This window comes from Sturnus vulgaris, chromosome W (assembly GCF_052056855.1).
Source record: "Sturnus vulgaris isolate bStuVul1 chromosome W, bStuVul1.hap1, whole genome shotgun sequence".
Classification (NCBI taxonomy): domain Eukaryota; kingdom Metazoa; phylum Chordata; class Aves; order Passeriformes; family Sturnidae; genus Sturnus; species Sturnus vulgaris.
This window is the reverse complement of record NC_142282.1, coordinates 2,828,656-2,852,034: the sequence shown is the minus strand read 5'-3', so window position 1 is coordinate 2,852,034 and position 23,379 is coordinate 2,828,656.

Genomic DNA, 23,379 nt, shown 5'->3' with positions numbered 1-23,379 from the left:
CATCCCATCCCATCTCACCCCATCCCATCCCAGGGATCCCATCCCATCGCATCCCATCCCATGCCAGGGATCCCATCCCAGGGATCCCATCCCATCCCCGGGATCCCATTCCAGGGATTCCATCCCATCCCAGGGATCCCAACCCATATGAGGGATCACAATCCAGGGATCCCATCCCTGGGATCCCATCTCATCCCATCCCAGGGATCCAATCCCATCCCATCTCCTCCCAGGGATCCCATCCCATCGCAGGGATCCCATTCCGTACCATCCCAGGGATCCCATTCCATCCCATCCCATCCCATCCCATCGATCCCATCCCATCCCAACCCATTGTAGCCAATCCCATCCCATCCCACCCCATCCCATCCCTTCCCATCCCATCCCATTCCATCCCATCCCATCCTAGGGACACCATCCCAGCTATACCATCCCATCCCATCCCATCCCAGGGATCTCATCCCAGGGATTCCAGCCCATCCCAGGTATCCCATCCCAACCAATCCCAACCCAGGGATCCATTCCCATCCCATCCCATCCCAACCAATCCCAACCCAGGGATCCCATCCCACCCCATCCCATCCCATCCCATCTCATCCCATCCCATCCCATCCCAGGGATCCCATCCCATCCCACGTATCCCATCCCATCCCATCTCATCCCGCGGATCCCATGCCATGGCAACCCATCCCATCCCATCCCAGGATACCGTCCCATCCAAACCCATCCCATCCCATCCTACCCCATCCCATCCCATCCCATCCCATTCCCGGGACACCATCCCAGGGATACCATACCATCCCATCCCATCGCAGGGATCCCATCCCATCCCATCCCGTCCCATCCCATCCCATCCCATCCCATCCCATCCCATCCCATCCCATCCCATCCCATCCCATCCCATCCCAGCGATCTCTTCCCAGGGATTCCATCCCATCCCAGGTATCCCATCCCAACCAATCTCAACCCAGGGATCCCATCCCATCCCATCACATCCCATCCCATCCCTGGGATCCCATCCCACGTATCCCATCCCATCCCATCTCATCCCGCGGATCCCATGCCATGGCATCCCATCCCATCCCATTCCATCCCATCCCATCCCATCCCATCCCATCCCATCCCATCCCATCCCATTGTAGCCCATCCCATCCCTTCGCACCCCATCCCATCCCATCCCATCCCATCCCATCCCATCCCATCCCATCCCATCCCATTGTAGCCCATCCCATCCCTTCGCACCCCATCCCATCCCATCCCATCCCGTCCCATCACATCCCATCCCAGATATCCCATCCCAGGGATCCCATCCCATCCCAGGGATCCCATCCCATCCCATCCCAGGGATCCCATCCGATCCCATCCCATCCCATCCAATCCCATCGCATCCCATCCCAGGTATCCCATACCAGAGATCCCATCCCATCCCCGGGTCCCCATCCCAGGGATTCCATCCCATCCCAACCCATCCCATCCCACGGATACCATCCCATCCCAGAGATCCCATCCCAGGGATCCCATCCCATCCCAGGGATCCCATCCCAACCCAACCCATCCCATCCTACCCCATCCCATCCCATCCCATCCTATCCTATCCCATCCCATCCCATCCCATCCCATCCCATCCCATCCCATCCCATCCCATCCCATCCCATCCCATCCCATCCCATCCCATCCTAGGGATCCCATACAAGGTATCCCATCCCATCCCAGGGATCCCATTCCGTACCATCCCAGGGATCCTATTCATCCCATCCCATCCCATCCCATCGATCCCGTCCCATCCCAACCCATTGTAGCCAATCCCATCCCACCCCATCCCATCCAATCCCATCCCATCCCAGGGACACCATCCCAGGGATACCATACCATCCCATCCCATCGCAGGGATCCCATCCCATCCCATCGCATCCCATCCCATCACATCCCATCCCAGCGATCTCATCCCAGGGATTCCATCCCATACCAGGTATCCCATCCCATCCCAGGTATCCCATCCCAACCAATCCTAACCCAGGGATCCCATCCCATCCAATCCCAGGGATCCCATCCCATCCCATCTCACCCCATCCCATCCCCGGGATCACATCCCATCCCACGGATCCCAGGCATCCCATCCCATCCCAGGCATCCCATCCCATCCCATCCAAGGGATCCCATCCCATCCCATCCCATCCCATCCCAGGGATCCCATCCCATCCCATCCCATCCCAGGGATCCCATCCCATGGAAGCCATCCCAACCCAGGGATCCCATCCCATTCCAACCCATCCCATCCATCCCAGGGATCCCATCCCAGGGATTCCATCCCATCCCAGGGATCCCATCCCATTCCAGGGATCACATTCCAGGGATCCCATCCACTGGATGGTTGGAGACCTACCCTGTGCCTCATGCCACTGCTCGGAACACCATCCTGGGCTTGGAAAAACAAGTTCTTTGGAGGCATGGTACCCCTGAGAGAATTGAGTCAGACAATGGGACTCATTTCAAGAACAGCCTTATAAACACCTGGGCTAGAGAACACGGCATTGAGTGGGTGTACCATATCCCCTACCATGCACCAGCTGCAGGGAAAGTTGAACGGTGCAATGGCCTGCTTAAAACCACCTTGAAGGCACTGGGTGGGGGAACTTTCAAGAACTGGGAGATTAATCTACCAAAGGCCACCTGGTTAGTGAACACCCGAGGTTCCACTAACCGAGCAGGCCCTGCCCAATCTGAGCCCTTGGGAATATCGAATGGAGATAAGGTTCCAGTGGTACACATGAGAGGTATGCTAGGAAAAACTGTTTGGGTGAATCCTGCCTCCAGCAAAGACAATCCCATCCATGGAGTTGTATTCGCTCAAGGACCAGGTTGCACCTGGTGGGTGATGCAAAAGAATGGAGAGACCAGATGCATACCCCAAGGAGACCTTGTTTTAGGGTGAAATACCTATAGTACTGTGCCTATGTCTCTAACTGCATGTATGTATATATAATGTAACAGTGTAATTTGATATAGCATATTAGTATGGGAGAAATTCAGGGGTGGATAATGTGGGGGGTTGAATGCTTCGCTTTTCTTTCTGTGGAATTTCTCCCATTGTTATGCTAATTAATTGTGGCTACACCTTAAAATGACAGATAATGTTCTCTCGTAGGGGGGTGGCTGGAGGGGGAGGGGGGGGGGAACCGGAAAAGGAAAGGTGGGATAGGGGGGTCTGGAGCGGGGGACTCTCTCTCGCTTGACTCCTGGAGTGGGAAGACAACCTGGGCTCTGCTCTGGCATCTTCCCCTGTCATCCCAGCGCTGAGATCCACGCTCCCTGCCTTTGGACATCGCTCCGCGGCTCTCCCAGCTCACCCTACTATCTCCGGACACTCTGCTGAGCACCACGACCGACACCGTGAGGGGGGAGTAACTTTCCCCATCCCCTCTCTCCCCTGGGCCGCGGCCGCCATCACCCAGCCCTCTTCAACTGCGCGGGACCTGCCCTGCCCCCACAGCACCGGTAACAGCACAGGGAGACGGCCTGCGGCCAGAAGGGACTGGAGTGGAGCTAGACTGTTTCTGTTGCCAATTTTTATAGCTGTTGTTGTTTTTTTTCTGCTTTGTTAAATACCAGTAAAGAACTGTTATTCTCATCCCCATATCTCCTGCCTGAAGGTGTCTGAATTGGACCTAAAATAATTAAAGGGGAGGGGGATTGCACTCTGCATCGCAGAAAAGGGGCTCCTGCCTTTCCTTAGACCATACCTGTCTTTCAAACCAAGACACCATCCCATCCCATCCCATCCCATCCCATCCCATCCCATCCCATCCCATCCTATGAATCCCACACCAGGGATCCAATCCCATCCCAGTGATCCAATCCCAGCGATTCTATCCCATCCCAGGGATCCCGTCCCATCCCATCCCATCCCAGGGATCCCATTTCATCTGTTCCCATCCCTCGGATCCCATCCCATCACATCCCAGGTATCCTATCCCACCCCGTCCCATCCAAGGGATCCCATCCATTCCCAACCCAGGAATCCCATCCCTTCCCTTTCCAGGGATCCCATCCCATTCCAGGGATCCCATCCCATCCCAGGGATCACATTCCTGGGATCCCAACCCAGGGATCCCATCCCATCCCAGGGATCAAAACCCATTGCAGGGATCCCATTCCATCCCAGGGATCCCATCCCAACCTAGCTATCCCATCCCAGGGATCCCATTTCATCTGTTCCCATTCCAGGGATCCCATCCCATCCAATCCCAGGGATCCCATCCCATTCCAACCCATCCCATCCCATCCCATCCCATGGATCCAATCCCAGCCCATCCCATGGATCCCATCCCATCCCAGGGATCCCATCCCATCCCATCCCATCCCATCCCATCCCATCCCATCCCATGGATCCCATCCCATCCCAGGGATCCCATCCCATCCCATCCCATCCCATCCCATCCCATCCCATCCCATCCCAGGGATCCCATCCCATCCCATCCCATCCCATCCCATCCCATCCCATCCCATCCCATCCCATCCCATCCTAGGAATCACACACCAGGGATCCCATCCCATCCCAGTGATCCAATCCCAGCGATCCTATCCCATCCCAGGGATACCATCCCATCCCCGGGATCCCATCCAATGGAACGCATCCCATCCCATCCCATTCCATCCCATCCCTTCCCACCCCAGGGATCCCATCCCAGCCCATCTCATCCCAGGGATCCCATGCCATTCCATCCCATCCCATCCCAGGGATACCATCCCATCCCATCCCATCCCTCGGATCCCTACCCAGGGATCCCATCCCATCCCAAGGATCCCATCCCATCCCATCCCAGGGATCCCATCCGATCCCATCCCATCCCATCCAATCCAATCCCATCCCATCCCAGGGATCCCATACCAGAGATCCCATCCCCGGGTCCCCATCCCAGGGATTCCATCCCAACCCATCCCATCCCATGGATACCATCCCATCCCAGAGATCCCATCCCAGGGATCCCATCCCATCCCAGGGATCCCATCCCAGGGATTCCATCCCATCCCAGGGATCCCATCCCATCCCAGGGATCACATTCCAGGATCCCATCCCAGGGATCCCATCCCAGGGATCCCATCCCATCCCATCCCATCCCATCCCAGGGATCCCATACCAGGGATCCCATCCCATCCCCAGGTCCCCATCCCAGGGATTCCATCCCATCCCAACACATCCCATCCCATGGATACCATCCGATCCCAGAGATCCCATCCCAGGGATCCCATCCCATCCCAGGGATCCCATCCCATCCCAACCCATCCCATCCCATCCTACCCCATCCCATCCCATCCTACCCCATCCCATCCCATCCCATCCCATCCCAGGGATCCCATCACAGTGATCCCATCCCAGGGATCCCATCCCATCCCCGGGATCCCATTCCAGAGATTCCATCCCATCCCAGGGATCCCAACCCATACGAGGAATCACAATCCAGGGATCCCATCCCTGGGATCCCATCTCATCCCATCCCAGGAATCCAATCCCATCCCATCTCATCCCAGGGATCCCATCCCATCCCAGGGATCCCATCCCATCCTACCCCATCCCATCGCATCCCATCCCATCCCATCCCATCCCATCCCATCCCATCCCAGGGATCCCATACCAGGTATCCCATCCCATCCCAGGGATCCCATTCCGTACCATCCCAGGGATCCCATTCCATCCCATCCCATCCCATCCCATCGATCCCATCCCATCCCAACCCATTGTAGCCAATCCCATCCCATCCCACCCCATCCCATCCAATCCCATCCCATCCCATCCCATCCCATCCCATCCCCTCCCATCCCATCCCAGGGACACCATCCCAGCTATACCATACCATCCCATCCCATCGCAGGGATCCCATCCCATCCCATCCCATCCCATCCCATCCCTGGGATCCCATCCCACGTATCCCATTCCATCTCATCCCGCGGATCCCATGCCATGGCATCCCATCCCATTCCATCCCATCCCATCCCAGGGATCCCATTAAATCCCATCCAAAACCATCCCATCCAAACCCATCCCATCCCATCCCATCCCATCCTAACCCATCCCATCCCATTGTAGCCCATCCCATCCCTTCGCACCCCATCCCATCCCATCCCATCCCGTCCCATCACATCCCATCCCAGATATCCCATCCCAGGGATCCCATCCCATCCCAGGGATCCCATCCCATCCCATCCCAGGGATCCCATCCGATCCCATCCCATCCCATCCAATCCCATCCCATCCCATCCCAGGGATCCCATACCAGAGATCCCATCCCATCCCCGGGTCCCCATCCCAGGGATTCCATCCCATCCCAACCCATCCCATCCCATGGATACCATCCCAACCCAGAGATCCCATCCCAGGGATCCCATCCCATCCCAGGGATCCCATCCCAACCCAACCCATCCCATCCCATCCTACCCCATCCCATCCCATCCTATCCTATCCCATCCCATCCCATCCCATCCCATCCCATCCCATCCCATCCCATCCCATCCCATCCCATCCCATCCCATCCCATCCCATCCCATCCCATCCTAGGGATCCCATACAAGGTATCCCATCCCATCCCAGGGATCCCATTCCGTACCATCCCAGGGATCCTATTTCATCCCATCCCATCCCATCCCATCGATCCCATCCCATCCCAACCCATTGTAGCCAATCCCATCCCATCCCACCCCATCCCATCCAATCCCATCCCATCCCATCCCATCCCATCCCATCCCATCCCATCCCAGGGACACCATCCCAGGGATACCATACCATCCCATCCCATCGCAGGGATCCCATCCCATCCCATCGCATCCCATCCCATCACATCCCATCCCAGCGATCTCATCCCAGGGATTCCATCCCATACCAGGTATCCCATCCCATCCCAGGTATCCCATCCCAACCAATCCTAACCCAGGAATCCCATCCCATCCAATCCCAGGGATCCCATCCCATCCCATCTCACCCCATCCCATCCCAGGGATCACATCCCATCCCACGGATCCCATCCCATCCCATCCCAGGCATCCCATCCCATCCCATCCAAGGGATCCCATCCCATCCCATCCCATCCCATCCCATCCCAGGGATCCCATCCCATGGAAGCCATCCCAACCCAGGGATCCCATCCCATTCCAACCCATCCCATCCATCCCAGGGATCCCATCCCAGGGATTCCATCCCATCCCAGGGATCCCATCCCATTCCAGGGATCACATTCCAGGGATCCCATCCCAGGGATCCCATCCCAGGGATCCCATCCCATCCCATCCCATCCCAGGGATCCCATACCAGGGATCCCATCCCATCCCCGGGTCCCCATCCCAGGGATTCCATCCCATCCCAACACATCCCATCCCATGGATACCATCCGATCCCAGAGATCCCATCCCAGGGATCCCATCCCATCCCAGGGATCCCATCCCATCCCAACCCATCCCATCACATCCTACCCCATCCCATCCTACCCCATCGCATCCCATCCCATCCCAGGGATCCCATCACAGGGATCCCATCCCAGGGATCCCATCCCATCCCCGGGATCCCATTCCAGAGGTTCCATCCCATCCCAGGGATCCCAACCCATACGAGGGATCACAATCCAGGGATTCCATCCCTGGGATCCCATCTCATCCCATCCCAGGGATCCCATTCCATCCCATCCCATCCCATCCCATCGATCCCATCCCATCCCAACCCATTGTAGCCAATCCCATCCCATCCCATCCCATCCCACCCCATCCCATCCAATCCCATCCCATACCATCCCATGCCACCCCATCCCATCCCATCCCAGGGATCTCATCCCAGGGATTCCAGCCCATCCCAGGTATCCCATCCCAACCAATCCCAACCCAGGGATCCCATCCCATCCCATCCCATCCCATCTCATCCCATCACATCCCAGGGATCCCATCCCATCCCACGTATCCCATCCCATCCCATCTCATCCCGCGGATCCCATGCCATGGCATCCCATCCCATCCCATCCCATCCCATCCCATCCCAGGGATCCCGTCCCATCCAAACCCTTCCCATCCCATCCCATCCCATCCCATCCCATCCCATTGTAGCCCATCCCATCCCTTCCCACCCCATCCCATCCCATCCCGTCCCATCACATCCCATCCCAGATATCCCGTCCCAGGGATCCCATCCCATCCCAAGGATCCCATCCCACCCCATTCCAGGGATCCCATACCAGAGATCCCATCCCCGGGTCCCCATCCCAGGGATTCCATCCCATCCCAACCCATCCCATCCCAGGGATACCATCCCATCCCAGAGATCCCATCCCAGGGATCCCATCCCATCCCAGGGATCCCATCCCAGGGATTCCATCCCATCCCAGGGATCCCATCCCATCCCAGGGATCACATTCCAGGGATCCCATCCCAGGGATCCCATCCCAGGGATCCCATCCCATCCCATCCCATCCCAGGGATCCCATCCCATCCCATCCCATCCCATCCCATCCCATCCCATCCCCTCCCATCCCATCCCAGGGACACCATCCCAGCTATACCATACCATCCCATCCCATCGCAGGGATCCCATCCCATCCCATCCCATCCCATCCCATCCCATCCCGTCCCATCCCATCCCACCCCATCCCATCCCATCCCATCCCATCCCATCCCATCCCATCCCAGGGATCTCATCCCAGGGATTCCAGCCCATCCCAGGTATCCCATCCCAACCAATCCCAACCCAGGGATCCCATCCCATCCCATCCCATCCCATCCCATCTCATCCCATCCCATCCCAGGGATCCCATCCCATCCCACGTATCCCATCCCATCCCATCTCATCCCGCGGATCCCATGCCATGGCATCCCATCCCATCCCATCCCAGGGATCCCGTCCCATCCAAACCCTTCCCATCCCATCCAAACCCTTCCCATCCCATCCCATCCCATCCCATCCCTTCCCACCCCATCCCATCCCGTCCCATCACATCCCAACCGGGATATCCCGTCCCAGGGATCCCATCCCAAGGATCCCATCCCATCCCATCACAGGGATCCCATCCGATCCCATCCCATCCAATCCCATCCCATCCCATCCCAGGGATCCCATACCAGAGATCCCATCCCATCCCCGGGTCCCCATCCCAGGGATTCCATCCCATCCCAACCCATCCCATCCCATGGATACCATCCCATCCCAGAGATCCCATCCCAGGGATCCCATCCCATCCCAGGGATCCCATCCCATCCCAACCCATCCCATCCCATCCTACCCCATCCCATCCCATCCTATCCCATCCCATCCCCTCCTCTCCCATCCCATCCTAGGGATCCCATACCAGGTATCCCATCCCATCCCAGGGATCCTCTCCTTACCATCCCAGGGATCCCATTTCATCCCATCCCATCCCATCGATCCCATCCCATCCCAACCCATTGTAGCCAATCCCATCCCATCCCATCCCACCCCATCCCATCCAATCCCATCCCATCCCATCCCATCCCATCCCATCCCATCCCATCCCATCCCATCCCATACCATCCCATCCCATACCATCCCATCCCATCGCAGGGATCCCATCCCACCCCATCCCATCCAATCCCATCCCATACCATCCCATCCCAGGGACACCATCCCAGGGATACCATACCATCCCATCCCATCGCAGGGATCCCATCCCATCCCATCCCGTCCCATCCCACCCCACCCCATCCCATCCCACCCCACCCCATCCCATCACATCCCATCCCATCCCATCCCATCCCATCCCATCCCATCCCATCCCATCCCATCCCATCCCATCCCATCCCAGGTATCCCATCCCAACCAGTCCCAACCCAGGGATCCCATCCCATCCCATCCCATCTCATCCCATCCCATCCCAGGGATCCCATCCCATCCCACGTATCCCATCCCATCCCATCTCATCCCGCGGATCCCATGCCATGGCATCCCATCCCATCCGATCCCATCCCGTCCCATCCCATCCCAGGGATCCCATCCCATCCCATGCCAAACCATCCCATCCTATCCCATCCCATCCCATCCCATCCCATCCCGTCCCATCACATCCCATCCCAGATATCCCATCCCAGGGATCCCATCCCATCCCAGGGATCCCATCCCATCCCATCCCATCCCATCCCAGGTATCCCATCCCAACCAGTCCCAACCCAGGGATCCCATCCCATCCCATCCCATCTCATCCCATCCCATCCCAGGGATCCCATCCCATCCCACGTATCCCATCCCATCCCATCTCATCCCGCGGATCCCATGCCATGGCATCCCATCCCATCCGATCCCATCCCGTCCCATCCCATCCCAGGGATCCCATCCCATCCCATGCCAAACCATCCCATCCTATCCCATCCCATCCCATCCCATCCCATCCCGTCCCATCACATCCCATCCCAGATATCCCATCCCAGGGATCCCATCCCATCCCAGGGATCCCATCCCATCCCATCCCAACCCATCCCATCCCATCCCATCCCATCCAATCCCATCCCATCCCATCCCATCCCATCCCATCACAGCCATCCCATCCCAGGGATTCCATCCCATTCCAACCCATCCCATCCCATCCCATCCCAGGGATCCCATCCCATCCCAGCCATCCCATCCCAGGGATTCCATCCCATCCCAGGGATCCCATTTCATCTGTTCCCATCCCTCGGATCCCATCCCATCACATCCCATGGATCCAATCCCATCCCAACACATCGCATCCCATGGATCCCATCCCATCCCAGGGATCCCATCCCAGGGATCCCATCCCAGGGATCCCATCCCATCCCATCCCATCCCAGGGATCGCATCCCATCCCATCCCATCCGATCCCATCCCATGCCATCCCAGGGAGCCCATCCCATCCCAGGGATCCCATCCCATCCCATCTGATCCCATCCCATGCCATCCCATCCTAGGAATCCCACACCAGGGATCCCATCCCATCCCAGTGATCCTATCCCAGCGATCCTATCCCATCCCAGGGATCCCATCCCATCCCAGGGATCCCATCCCATGGAACGCATCCCATGCCATCCCATTCCATCCCATCCCTTCCCACCCCAGGGATCCCATCCCTGCCCCTCTCATCCCAGGGAATCCATGCCATGCCATCCCATCCCATCCCATCCCATCCCAGGGATCCAATCCCATCCAAACCCATCCCAACCTAACCCAGGCATCATATCCCAGGGATCCTATCCCATCCCAGGGATCCCATCCCAGGGATCTCATCCCATGCCAGGGATCCCGTCCCATCCCAGGGATCCAATCCCAGGGATCCCAACCCATACCAGAGATCCCATTCCATCCCAGGAATCCCATCCCATCCCAGGGATCCCATCACATCCCATCCCATCCCATCCCATCCCATGCCAACCCATCCCATCCTGTCCCATTCCCATCCCATCCCATCCCAGGGATCCCATCCCATTCCAGGGATCCCATCCCAGGGATCTCATACCATCCCAGGGATCCCATCCCATCCCAGGGATCCAATCCCATCCCAGCTATCCCATCCCAGGGATTCCATCCCATCCCAGGGATCCTATCCCATCTGTTCCCATCCCAGGTATCCTATCCCACCCCGTCCCATCCAAGGGATCCCATCCATTTCCAACCCAGGAATCCCATCCCTTCCCTTTCCAGGGATCCCATCCCATCCCACGTATCCCATCCCATCCCATCTCATCCCGCGGATCCCATGCCATGGCATCCCATCCCATCCGATCCCATCCCGTCCCATCCCATCCCAGGGATCCCATCCCATCCCATGCCAAACCATCCCATCCTATCTCATCCCATCCCATCCCATCCCATCCCGTCCCATCACATCCCATCCCAGATATCCCATCCCAGGGATCCCATCCCAGGGATCCCATCCCATCCCATCCCATCCCATCCCAGGTATCCCATCCCAACCAGTCCCAACCCAGGGATCCCATCCCATCCCATCCCATCTCATCCCATCCCATCCCAGGGATCCCATCCCATCCCACGTATCCCATCCCATCCCATCTCATCCCGCGGATCCCATGCCATGGCATCCCATCCCATCCGATCCCATCCCGTCCCATCCCATCCCAGGGATCCCATCCCATCCCATGCCAAACCATCCCATCCTATCCCATCCCATCCCATCCCATCCCATCCCGTCCCATCACATCCCATCCCAGATATCCCATCCCAGGGATCCCATCCCATCCCAGGGATCCCATCCCATCCCATCCCAACCCATCCCATCCCATCCCATCCCATCCAATCCCATCCCATCCCATCCCATCCCATCCCATCCCATCCCATCCCATCCCATCACAGCCATCCCATCCCAGGGATTCCATCCCATTCCAACCCATCCCATCCCATCCCATCCCAGGGATCCCATCCCATCCCAGCCATCCCATCCCAGGGATTCCATCCCATCCCAGGGATCCCATTTCATCTGTTCCCATCCCTCGGATCCCATCCCATCACATCCCATGGATCCAATCCCATCCCAACACATCGCATCCCATGGATCCCATCCCATCCCAGGGATCCCATCCCAGGGATCCCATCCCATCCCATCCCATCCCATCCCATCCCAGGGATCGCATCCCATCCCATCCCATCCGATCCCATCCCATGCCATCCCAGGGAGCCCATCCCATCCCAGGGATCCCATCCCATCCCATCTGATCCCATCCCATGCCATCCCATCCTAGGAATCCCACACCAGGGATCCCATCCCATCCCAGTGATCCTATCCCAGCGATCCTATCCCATCCCAGGGATCCCATCCCATCCCAGGGATCCCATCCCATGGAACGCATCCCATGCCATCCCATTCCATCCCATCCCTTCCCACCCCAGGGATCCCATCCCTGCCCCTCTCATCCCAGGGAATCCATGCCATGCCATCCCATCCCATCCCATCCCATCCCAGGGATCCAATCCCATCCAAACCCATCCCAACCTAACCCAGGCATCATATCCCAGGGATCCTATCCCATCCCAGGGATCCCATCCCAGGGATCTCATCCCATGCCAGGGATCCCGTCCCATCCCAGGGATCCAATCCCAGGGATCCCAACCCATACCAGAGATCCCATTCCATCCCAGGAATCCCATCCCATCCCAGGGATCCCATCACATCCCATCCCATCCCATCCCATCCCATGCCAACCCATCCCATCCTGTCCCATTCCCATCCCATCCCATCCCAGGGATCCCATCCCATTCCAGGGATCCCATCCCAGGGATCTCATACCATCCCAGGGATCCCATCCCATCCCAGGGATCCAATCCCATCCCAGCTATCCCATCCCAGGGATTCCATCCCATCCCAGGGATCCTATCCCATCTGTTCCCATCCCAGGTATCCTATCCCACCCCGTCCCATCCAAGGGATCCCATCCATTCCCAACCCAGGAATCCCATCCCTTCCCTTTCCAGGGATCCCATCCCATTCCAGGGATCCCATCCCATCCCAGGGATCACATTCCTGGGATCCCAACCCAGGGATCCCATCCCATCCCAGGGATCCCAACCCATTGCAGGGATCCCATTCCATCCCAGGGATCCCATCCCATCCCAGCTATCCCATCCCAGGGATCCCATTTCATCTGTTCCCATCCCAGGGATCCCATCCCATCCAATCCCACGGATCCCATCCCATTCCAACCCATCCCATCCCATCCCATCCCATGGATCCAATCCCAGCCCATCCCATGGATCCCATCCCATCCCAGGGATCCCATCCCATCCCATCCCATCCCATCCCAGGGATCGCATCCCATCCCATCCCATCCGATCCCATCCCATGCCATCCCAGGGATCCCATGCCATCCCAGGGATCCCATCCCATCCCATCCCATCCCATCCCATCCCATCCTAGGAATCACACACCAGGGATCCCATCCCATCCCAGTGATCCAATCCCAGCGATCCTATCCCATCCCAGGGATACCATCCCATCCCCGGGATCCCATCCAATGGAACGCATCCCATCCCATCCCATTCCATCCCATCCCTTCCCACCCCAGGGATCCCATCCCAGCCCATCTCATCCCAGGGATCCCATGCCATTCCATCCCATCCCATCCCAGGGATACCATCCCATCCCATCCCATCCCATCCCTCGGATCCCTTCCCAGGGATCCCATCCCTTCCCAGGGATCCCATCCCATCCCAGGGATCCCATCCCAGGGATTCCATCCCATCCCAGGGATCCCATCCCATCCCATCCCATCCCATCCCATCCCATCCGATCCCCGGGATCCCTTCCCAGGGATCCCATCCCATCCCAGGGATCCCATCCCAGGGATTCCATCCCGTCCCAGGGATCCCATCCCATACGAGGGATCACATTCCTGGGATCCCAACCCAGGGATCCCATCCCATCCCAGGGATCCCATGCCATCCCAGGGATTCCATTTCATCCCAGGGATCCCATTCCATCCCAGCTATCGCATCCCAGGGATTCCATCCCATCCCAGGGATCCCATTTCATCTGTTCCCATCACCGGGATCCCATCCCATCCCATCCCAGGGATCCCATCCCATCCCAGGGATCCCATCCCATCCCAGGGATCCCATTCCATCCCAGGGATCCCATTCCATCCCGGCTATCCCATCCCAGGGATCCCATCCCATACGAGGGATCACATTCCTGGGATCCCAACCCAGGGATCCCATCCCATCCCAGGGATCCCATCCCATCCCATCCCATCCCATCCCAGCCATCCCATCCCAGGGATTCCATCCCATTCCAACCCATCCCATCCCATCCCATCCCAGGGACCCCATCCCATCCCAGCCATCCCATCCCAGGGATTCCATCCCATCCCAGGGATTCCATTTCATCTGTTCCCATCCCTCGGATCCCATCCCATCACATCCCATGGATCCAATCCCATCCCAACACATCCCATCCCATGGATCCCATCCCATCCCAGGGATCCCATCCCATCCCATCCCATCCCATCCCATCCCATCCCATCCCAGGGATCCCATCCCATCCCATCCCATCCGATCCCATCCCATGCCATCCCAGGGAGCCCATCCCATCCCAGGGATCCCATCCCATCCCATCTGATCCCATCCCATGCCATCCCATCCTAGGAATCCCATCCCAGGGATCCCATCCCATCCCAGGGATCCCATCCCATGGAACGCATCCCATGCCATCCCATTCCATCCCATCCCTTCCCACCCCAGGGATCCCATCCCAGCCCATCTCATCCCAGGGAATCCATGCCATGCCATCCCATCCCATCCCATCCCATCCCATCCCAGGGATCCAATCCCATCCAAACCCATCCCAACCTAACTCAGGCATCCCATCCCAGGGATCCTATCCCATCCCAGGGATCCCATCCCAGGGATCTCATCCCATGCCAGGGATCCCATCCCATCCCAGGGATCCAATCCCATCCGACCTATCCCATCCCACGGATTCCATCCCCTCACAGGGATCCCATCCCATCTGTTCCCATCCCAAGGATCCTATCCCATCCCGACCCATCCAAGGGAACCCATCCTTTCCCAACCCAGGAATCCTATCCCTTCCCTTGCCATGGATCCCATCCCATTCGAGGGATCCCGTCCCATCCCAGGGATCCAATCCCAGGGATCCCAACCCATACCAGAGTTCCCATCCCATCCCAGGAATCCCATCCCATCCCAGGGATCCCATCCCATCCCATCCCATGCCAACCCATCCCATCCTGTCCCATTCCCATCCCATCCCATCCCAGGGATCCCATCCCAGCCCATCTCATCCCAGGGATCCCATCCCATTCCAGGGATCCCATCCCAGGGATCTCATACCATCCCATCCCATCCCATCCCATCCCATCCCATCCCAGGGATTCCATCCCATCCCAGGGATCCTATCCCATCTGTTCCCATCCCAGGTATCCTATCCCACCCCGTCCCATCCAAGGGATCCCATCCATTCCCAACCCAGGAATCCCATCCCTTCCCTTTCCAGGGATCCCATCCCATTCCAGGGATCCCATCCCATCCCAGGGATCACATTCCTGGGATCCCAACCCAGGGATCCCATCCCATCCCAGGGATCCCAACCCATTGCAGGGATCCCATTCCATCCCAGGGATCCCATCCCATCCCATCCCATGGATCCAATCCCAGCCCATCCCATGGATCCCATCCCATCCCAGGGATGCCATCCCATCCCATCCCATCCCATCCCATCCCATCCTAGGAATCACACACCAGGGATCCCATCCCATTCCAGTGATCCAATCCCAGCGATCCTATCCCATCCCAGGGATACCATCCCATCCCCGGGATCCCATCCAATGGAACGCATCCTATCCCATCCCATTCCATCCCATCCCTTCCCACCCCAGGGATCCCATCCCAGCCCATCTCATCCCAGGGATCCCACGCCATTCCATCCCATCCCATCCCAGGGATACCATCCCATCCCATCCCATCCCTCGGATCCCTTCCCAGGGATCCCATCCCTTCCCAGGGATCCCATCCCATCCCAGGGATCCCATCCCAGGGATCCCATCCCATCCCAGGGATCCAATCCCATCCCAGCTATCCCATCCCAGGGGTTCCATCCCATCCCAGGGATCCTATCCCATCTGTTCCCATCCCAGGTATCCTATCCCACCCCGTCCCATCCAAGGGATCCAATCCATTCCCAACCCAGGAATCCCATCTCTTCCCTTTCCAGGGATCCCATCCCATTCCAGGGATTCCATCCCATCCCATCCCCGGGATCCCATCCGAGGGATCCCATCCCAATCCAGGGATCCCATCCCATCCCATCCCAGGGATCCCATCACCATCCCAGGGATCCCATCCCATCCCAGGGATCCCATCCCATCCCATCCCGTCCCATCCCATCCCATCAAATGCCGTCCCATCCCATCCTATCCTATCCAATCCCATCCCATCCCATCCCATCCCATCCCAACCCATCCCATCCCATCCCATCCCATCCCAGGGATCTGCTCCCATCCCAGGGATCCCCTGTCATCCCAGGGATCCCATCCCATCCCAGGGATCCCATCCCAGGGATTCCATCCCATCCCAGGGATCCCATCCCATACGAGGGATCACATTCCAGGGATCACATCCCAGGGATCCCATCCCATCCCAGGGATCCCAACCCATCCCAGGGATCCCATTCCATCCCAGGGATCCCATCCCATCCCAGATATCCCATCCCAGGGATTCCATCCCATCCCATGGATCCCATTTCATCTGTTCCCATCCCAGGGATCCCATCCCGTCCCGTCCCAGGGATCCCATCCCATTCCAACCCATCCCATCCCATCCCAGGGATCCCATCCCATCCCAGGGATCCCATTTCCGCTGTTCCCATCCCTGGGATCCCATCCCATCCCATCCCATGGATCCTATCCCATCCCAACCCATCCCATCCCATAGATCCCAACCCATCCCAGGGATCCCATCCCATCCCATCCCATCCCATCCCATCCCAGGGATCCCATCCCATCCCATCCGACCCCATCCCATGCCATCCCAGGGATCCCATCCCATCCCATCCCATCCCATCCCAGGGATCCCATCCCATGGAACCCATCCCATCCCATCTTATTCCATCCCATCCCATCCCATCTCTGGGATCCCATCCCAGCCCATCTCATCCCAGGGATCCCATGCCATGCCATCCCATCCCATCCCATCCCAGGCATCCCATCCCAGGGATCCTATCCCATCCGAGGGATCCCATCCCAGAGATCTCAACCCATCGCAGGGATCCCATCCCATTCCAGGGATCCAATCCCATCCCAGCTATCCCATCCCAGGGATTCCATCCCATCCCAGGGGTCCCATCCCATCCCGTCCCATCCAAGGGAACCTATCCATTCCCAACCCAGGAATCCCATCCCTTCCCTTGCCAGGGATCCCATCCCATCCCAGGGATCCCATCCCATCCCAGGGATCCAATCCCAGGGATCCCAACCCATACCAGAGATCCCATCCCATCCCAGGGATCCCATCCCATCCCAGGGATCCCATCCCATCCCATGCCAACCCAACCCATCCTATCCCATTCCCATCCAATCCCATCCCATCCCATCCCATCCCATCCCAGGGATCCCATCCCAGCCCATCTCATCCCAGGAATCCCATGCCATGCCATGCCATCCCATCCCATCCCATCCCATCCCATCCCATCCCATCCCATCCCATCCCATCCCAGGGATCCCATCCCATCCAAACCCATCCCATCCCATCCCAGGCATCCCATCCCAGGGATTCCATCCCATCCCAGGGATCCCATTTCATCTGTTCCCATCCCTGGGATCCCATCCCATCCCATCCCATCCCATCCCATGGATCCCATCCCATCCCAACGCATCCCATCCCATGGATCCCATCCCATCCCAGTGATCCCATCCCATCCCATCCCAGAGATCGCATCCCATCCCATCCGATCCCATCCCAGTGATCCAATCCCAGAGATCCTATCCCATCCCAGGGATCCCATCCCAAGGAACCCATCCCATCCCATCCCTTCCCATCCCATCCCTTCCCATCCCATCCCATCCCATCCCATCCCATCCCATCCCATCCCATCTCATCCCAGGGAACCCATCCCATCCTAGGGATACCATCCCAGGGATCACATCTCATCCCAGACATCCCATCCCATTCCATCCCATCCCATCCCATTCCAGGGATCACATCCCATCCCAGGGATCCCATCCCAGGGATCCCATCCCATCCCTGGGAGGCCGTCCCTGGGATCCGATACCATCCCAGTGATCCAATCCCAGCGATCCCATCCGATCCCATCCCTTCTGAGTGATCCAATCCCAAGGATGCCATCCCAGGGATCCCATCCCATCCCATCCCAAGGATCCCATCCCATCCCAGGGATCCCATCCAATCCCAGGGATCCCATCCCATCCCATGGATCCCATCCCATCTCATCCCATCCCATCCCATCCCATCCCCGGGATCCCATCCCCGGGATCCCATCCCAATCCAGGGATCTCATCCCATCCCATCCCAGGGATCCCATCCCAGGGATCCCATCCCATCCCATCCCATCCCATACCCGGGATCCCTTTCCAGGGATCCCATCCCATCCCACGGATCCCATCCCAGGGATCCCATCCCATACGCGGGATCACATTCCTGGGATCCCAACCCAGGGATCCCATCCCATCCCAGGGATCCCAACCCATCCCAGGGATCCCATCCCATCCCAGGGATCCCATCCCATCCCAGCTATCCCATCCCAGGGATTCCATCCCATCCCAGGGATCCCATTTCTTCTGTTACCATCCCAGGGATCCCATCCCATCCCATCCCAGGGATCCCATCCCATTCCAACCCATCCCGTCCCATCCCAGGGATCCCATTTCATCTGTTCCCATCCCTGGGATCCCATCCCATCCCATCCCATCCCATGGATCCAATCCCATCCCAACACATCCCATCCCATGGATCCCATCCCATCCCAGGGATCCCATCCCATCCCATCCCAGGGATCGCATCCCATCCGATCCCATCCGATCCCATCCCATCCCAGGGATCCCATCCCAGGGATCCCATCCCATCCCATCCCATCCCATCCCATCCCATCCCATCCCATGTAGGAATCCCACACCAGGGATCCCATCCCATCCCAGGGATCCCATCCCATGGAACCCATCCCATCCCATCCCATCCCATTCCATCCGATCCCATCCCTTCCCATCCCATCCCATCCCATCCCATCCCATCCCATCCCATCCCATCCCAGGGATCCCATCCCATCCCAGGGATCCCATCCCAGGGATCCCATCCCATCCCAGGGATCCCATCCCATCCCACGGATCCCATCCCATCCCACGGATCACATTCCAGGGATCACATCCCATCCCAGGGATCCCATCCCATCCCATGCCAACCCATCCCATCCTATCCCATTCCCATCCCATCCCATCGCATCCCATCTCATCCCAGGGATCCCATCCCAGCCCATCTCAACCCAGGGATCCCATGCCATGCCATGCCATCCCATCCCATCCCATCCCATCCCAGGGATCCCATCCCATCCAAACCCATCCCATCCGATCCCACGGATCCCATCCCATCCCACGGATCCCATCCCATCCCAGGGATCCCATCCCAATCCAGGGATCCCATCCCATCCCATCCCATCCCATCCCACACCAGGGATCCCATCCCATCCCATCCCAGGGATCCCATCCCAGGGATCCCATCCCATCCCTGGGAGGCCGTCCCTGGGATCCGATACCATCCCAGTGATCCAATCCCAGCGATCCCATCCGATCCCATCCCTTCTGAGTGATCCAATCCCAAGGATGCCATCCCAGGGATCCCATCCCATCCCATCCCAAGGATCCCATCCCATCCCAGGGATTCCATCCAATCCCAGGGATCCCATCCCATCCCATGGATCCCATCCCATCTCATCCCATCCCATCCCATCCCAGGGATCCCATCCCCGGGATCCCATCCCAATCCAGGGATCTCATCCCATCCCATCCCAGGGATCCCATCCCAGGGATCCCATCCCATCCCATCCCATCCCATCCCATACCCGGGATCCCTTTCCAGGGATCCCATCCCATCCCACGGATCCCATCCCAGGGATCCCATCCCATACGAGGGATCACATTCCTGGGATCCCAACCCAGGGATCCCATCCCATCCCAGGGATCCCAACCCATCCCAGGGATCCCATCCCATCCCAGGGATCCCATCCCATCCCAGCTATCCCATCCCAGGGATTCCATCCCATCCCAGGGATCCCATTTCTTCTGTTACCATCCCAGGGATCCCATCCCATCCCATCCCAGGGATCCCATCCCATTCCAACCCATCCCGTCCCATCCCATCCCATGGATCCAATCCCATCCCAACACATCCCATCCCATGGATCCCATCCCATCCCAGGGATCCCATCCCATCCCATCCCAGGGATCGCATCCCATCCGATCCCATCCGATCCCATCCCATCCCATCCCAGGGATCCCATCCCAGGGATCCCATCCCATCCCATCCCATCCCATCCCATCCCATCCCATCCCATGTAGGAATCCCACACCAGGGATCCCATCCCATCCCAGGGATCCCATCCCATGGAACCCATCCCATCCCATCCCATCCCATTCCATCCGATCCCATCCCTTCCCATCCCATCCCATCCCATCCCATCCCATCCCATCCCAGGGATCCCATCCCATCCCAGGGATCCCATCCCAGGGATCCCATCCCATCCCAGGGATCCCATCCCATCCCACGGATCCCATCCCATCCCACGGATCACATTCCAGGGATCACATCCCATCCCAGGGATCCCATCCCATCCCATGCCAACCCATCCCATCCTATCCCATTCCCATCCCATCCCATCGCATCCCATCTCATCCCAGGGATCCCATCCCAGCCCATCTCATCCCAGGGATCCCATGCCATGCCATGCCATCCCATCCCATCCCATCCCAGGGATCCCATCCCATCCAAACCCATCCCATCCGATCCCACGGATCCCATCCCATCCCACGGATCCCATCCCATCCCAGGGATCCCATCCCAATCCAGGGATCCCATCCCATCCCATCCCATCCCATCCCATCCCACACCAGGGATCCCATCCCATCCCATCCCAGGGATCCCATCCCAGGGATCCCATCCCATCCCAGGGATCCCATCCCAGGGATCCCATCCCATCCCAGGGATCCCATCCCAATCCAGGGATCCCATCCCATCCCACGGATCCCATCCCATCCCATCCTATCCCATCCCATCCCATCCCATCCCATCCCATCCCATCCCATCCCATCCCATCCCATCCCAGGGATCCCAACCCATCCCAGGGATCCCATCCCATCCCAGGGATCCCATCCCATCCCAGCTATCCCATCCCACCCCATCCCATCCCATTCCATCCCAGGGATCGCATCCCATCCCAGCCAATCCCAGGGATCGCATCCCATCCCAGCCAATCCCATCCCACCCCATCCCATCCCATTCCATCCCATCCCATCCCATCCCAGCCCATCCCATCCCATCCCATCCCATCCCATCCCATCCCATCCCATCCCATCCCATCCCATCCCATGCCGTCCCAGGGATCCCATCCCATCCCAGGGATCCCATCCCATCCCTTCCCAGCCCATCCCATCCCTTCCCATCCCATCCCATCCCATGTGTTCCCATCCCAGGGATCCCATCCCATCCCATCCCATCCCAGGGATCGCATCCCATCCCATCCAATCCCATCCCACTCCATTCCATCCCATTCCATCCCGTCCCATCCGATCCCATCCCATGCCGTCCCAGGGATCCCATCCCATCCCAGGGATCCCATCCCATCCCTTCCCAGCCCATCCCATCCCATCCCATTCCAACCCATCCCATCCCATCCCATCCCATCCCATCCCATCCCATCCCATCCCATCCCAGGGATCCCATCCCATCCCAGCCATCCCATCCCAGGGATTCCATCCCATCCCAGGGATCCCATTTCATCTGTTCCCATCCCTGGGATCCCATGCCATCACATCCCATGGATCCAATCCCATCCCAACCCATCCCATCCCATGGATCCCATCCCATCCCATGGATCCCATCCCATCCCATCCCAGGGATCGCATCCCATCCCATCCGATCCCATCCCATGCCATCCCAGGGAACCCATCCCATCCCAGGGATCCCATCCCATCCGATCCCATCGCATGCCATCCCATCCTAGGAATCCCACACCAGGGATCCCATCCCATCCCAGTGATCCAATCCCAGCGATCCTATCCCATCCCAGGGATCCCATCCCATCCCATCCCATCCCAGGGATCCCATCCCATGGAACCCATCCCATCCCATCCCACCCCATCCCATCCCAGGGATCCCAACCCATCCAAACCCATCCCAACCCAACCCAGGCATCCCATCCCAGGGATCCTATGCCATCCCAGGGATCCCATCCAATCCCAGGGATCGCATCCCATCCCATGGATCCCATCCCATCTCATCCCATCCCATCCCATCCCCGGGATCCCATCCCAGGGGTCCCATCCCAATCCAGGGATCTCATCCCATCCCATCCAAGGGATCCCATCCCAGGTATACCATCCCATCCCATCCCAGGGATCTGCCCCCATCCCAGGGATCCCCTGCCATCCCAGGGATTCCATCCCGTCCCATCCCATCCCCGGGATGCCTTCCCAGGGATCCCATCCCATCCCAGGGATCCCATTCCATCCCAGGGATCCCATCCCATCCCAGCTATCCCATACCAGGGATTCCATCCCGGGGATCCCATTTCTTCTGTTACCATCCCAGGGATCCCATCCCATCCCATCCCAGGGATCCCATCCCATTCCAAACCATCCCATCCCATCCCAGGGATCCCATTTCATCTGTTCCCATCCCTGGGATCCCAT